General features: G+C 35.1%; 1 non-coding gene across 1 annotated transcript; it reads right to left on the bottom strand.

Annotated features, from left to right (window-relative positions):
- Positions 1 to 3249: 3249 nt before the first annotated feature.
- Positions 3250 to 3357, bottom strand: LOC133787686 (small nucleolar RNA R71). Its single transcript, XR_009872690.1, has one exon. It is a non-coding gene; the product is annotated as a small nucleolar RNA R71 (small nucleolar RNA).
- Between the last annotated feature and the right edge of the window lie 284 nt (positions 3358 to 3641).

Here is a 3641-nt window from a genome sequence, read left to right as displayed (position 1 = left end):
GTACCCCTAGGGGTGGTCGGCCCAGGCAAGCCTTACACCCCCTAGGGGTGGTCGGCTCAAATAGGTCCTATACTCCCTGGGGGTGGTCGGCCCAAGCAAGCCCTATACCCCCTAGGGGAGGTCGGCTTAACATGCCCAAGGACCTTAGGGGTAGTCGGCCTGACCCTATCTTCCATAGGGTGGTCGACCTAAACCCCCAAGTACACTTCACTAAGAAATAATCACTCTCACCCCTACGCCACTTGGTGCGCTCAAGGCCTGCCACACGTCCGCAAGCTCCTCCTTCAGCACCCAGCAACTCGTGCGTGACCCGGCCCTCGATCCGGTGACCTGCGAACCCGGCCCGCAAGCCCAACACCTCCAGTGCCCAGCCCACACAAGCCCAACCTTCTCAGCAGCCCAATCCTCTCACACCCAGTCCGAAGCCTTCCTCATCAACTCTGAAGGCCCAACCTGAGCTCACCTTCTCCCAGCCAGCCGTCCACGTGTCTTCTCCCCATTGGCTGGGAATGGGTCAAAACCCACTTCTGCCACCAGCCACCTTCAACCCATATTTTGTGAGTATTGGGCCTTGCACAAAGCTCTTTTTTTTTTTGTGTTTTAGATAAAGAGAAATTTGACCATACACCAAAATAACTAGGTTAATATTTATAATAAGATTTAATTTTTTTTAAATCATATTTTATTATTAATATTTTAGATTTATTTTGTAAACCCCATTTTGTTGTTTAATTTCTTTTTAGTCATTTTCTCCCTTTATAAATATGAACTCTTTCTTCACAATTAGTATGTAATTTTTAGAGTAAAGAAACTATAGCAAAATTTCTACTCACTTTCTTCTCATATTTTCTTCTTAGAATTTTGTGAGAATCATGAGCATAATTGTCTAATCTTCCTAGGAAGGTTAGGGATGATTCCATATGTTAATGATGTTATTTTGCTACTTGAATTTACTATGTTCTTAATATAATGTATTTGAGTTATTTATGTTCTTTCATCCCCATCTCTATTTTGTTATCTTTATTTACTTGTGCTAATAGTATATGAGATTAGTCATGCTCTTTCTATGTGCTTCTAATTAGTATAAGTAATATTGATGCATAATTTTATGCCTAATCTTCTATTACATTATTGCCCTTGGGTATTTTGTCATTTTTAGATTTTTCATAAGATTAACATTGTGCTCCTAAAGTAAAGAACTTTATAACTCAAATGAACTTTTGTTAGAAAAGAATATGAACTTTAATGTTAGATTTTCCAAGTAAATGTTGGGATGTGAACTATTTACTTGTGTATTTTTGTAAATCAAGTAACTAAGTAACCAAACAAGCATATGGATGATTCTTGAAACCTTTCTATTTCTCAAACTCTTGATTACACAGTACTTGTATTTCACTTATCTCACTTTATAATTTCATCAAAAAGGCAATACCAAAATCTCAAATCTCTTTTCATTTCCATTTTTTATTTATTTCATGTTATTAACTTTTTGTGTTATTTTCTACTAATCTTTTGGTTTTAGGTTACCTCCTTGTGGATCAACCCCCGATCTATACTACAACCACCGCTCAGTGGTTGTCATGATTTGGGCGTTACACAAATTTTGGCGCCGTTGCCGGGGAGGTAGTTTTCAAAGGTTTAGTGAAATTTTTACCACAATGTTAGTAACTTTATTTGTATTTTTGTTGGTATGAATATTGTGTTAGGATAGTTTTTTTAATTCTTTGTATTTTACTAATTTTTTAGTTAATTTGATTACTATTAAAAAAACAAAAAAAAAATCATAAAAATGAAAAAACAAAAAAAATATATTTATATATATATAATTTTTCCTTTTTTTTGGTAAAACAAAAAAATTATATATATATAAATATTCATATATATCTATAAAAAAACAAAAAAACAAGGTAAAAAAAACGCAAGAAAATATATATTTTTTTCTTTTCCTTTATTTTTGTAAAAAAAAGAATCATATAAATATATATAATTTTTTTCTTTTTAGTTAATTTTTATTCCATTTATCTTTCTTAATTTCTTTTTATTTTTTTAGTTTAATAAATATTTGTAAAAAAAAAGATATTAAACTTGCTATTTTATATTCACTTCAATTCTCTTTTCTTTACTTTTTTTTTTGTTGATTATTTTGTTACTTTAGGTTCCTTAGTTTAGGCTTTTCTTTCTCTTTGCCTTAGTTTTCCTTAGAATTTAGGTTTTTCGAAGAAAAAAAACAATATAAAATTGCATAAAATTGTTCATAAAATTTCAATCATAAAATGCTTAGTATTGGGAACAATCGTGTAATATTACAAATGGTGGAAATTGATATTGTTCTGTCTAGAAAGATTGGTTGTTAAATAAGGTTTGTGATAGCGTTACCCTCCACACTTACCTGGGAACCTCAGGGAGTTCTATCTAAGCAAGTGTGGGTCTAAAGTGGTACCTTGGCAACCTTCCCAATCAGCTTAGGAACATTTCAAGCATATACCTTTACACTATTACATTGTTGAACTTATTACTATAAGAAAACTAAGTTTGTTCTGTCAAAATAAGCAATTTTACTCTGCTTAAATGTTGTTTGGTCGAAAAGGTTTAACTTGTGATCTACCATACTTACTCAGTAACCTCGGGGAGTTCCAGTAAGGCGTTGGAGATCACCCAAAAACCTCCAAATCTACCTAGGAACAAGTTTAAAAAAATATATATAATAATAATAAAGACATAAAATAAATCTAATTTTGATTTCTGAGAGTGGATAAATCATCACAAAACTTCGAGTGACACTTCTTCCAATTCATCTGCCACTCCTTCCGGAACTCCTTCCACCAATCCTACTTCTCCACAAACTTTAGCTGATAATAATCCATTCGCAATGGCTCGCAATGATGAAATCCAACCAAGAACTCTCAATGACTACCTCCATCCTACTTGCACTTCCATGCCTTCATGCATTATCTTCCCTCCTAATATGCCCGCATTAGACTTTAAACCTAGCATGATTCAACTCTTGCCCACATTTCATGAAATGGCAAACGAAAGCCCATACATGCATATCAGAGAATTCGAGGAGGTAGTAGCCACATTCTATAACTGAGCCAAAAATGTCGATTTTGTGCGACTGAAGTTCTTCCCTTTCTCCTTGAAGGACAAAGCAAAAAGTTGGCTATACTCTTTGAGACCTAGGTCTATTGGAATATGGGAGGAGATGGCCAAATCCTTCTTTCTGAAACACTTCCCTAGCCATAAGACCAGCAGTTTAAAATGACAAATTTCCACATTCTCCCAAAAGGACAATGAAACGTTCTATCAAGTCTGGGAAAGATTCAAAGATCTGTTGAATCAGTGCCCGCACCATGGCTATGAGAACTGGCATTTGGTCAGTTACTTCTATGAAGGTCTCACGAGTCGTGAGCGCTAGTTTGTAGAAATTCAATGCAATGGTGAATTCCTCGAAAAAGAGCCAGACGATGCTCTTGAATATCTCAAAGAAACTGCGAAAAAGTCTCACACCTGGACTTGTCCAAGTGCTACTAATAGCACCAACCGACACAAACCATCTAGGATCTATCAACTTCAAGAAGAGGATAGTGCTAAGGCCCAACTCGAAGCTTTGAAAAAGCTGTTTGAGGTCTTAATGACGAAAA

This window comes from Humulus lupulus, chromosome 6 (genome assembly GCF_963169125.1).
Source record: "Humulus lupulus chromosome 6, drHumLupu1.1, whole genome shotgun sequence".
NCBI classification, from domain to species: domain Eukaryota; kingdom Viridiplantae; phylum Streptophyta; class Magnoliopsida; order Rosales; family Cannabaceae; genus Humulus; species Humulus lupulus.
The sequence above is the reverse complement of the archived record's forward strand: the minus strand, read 5'-3'. Positions and strand labels throughout refer to the sequence as shown.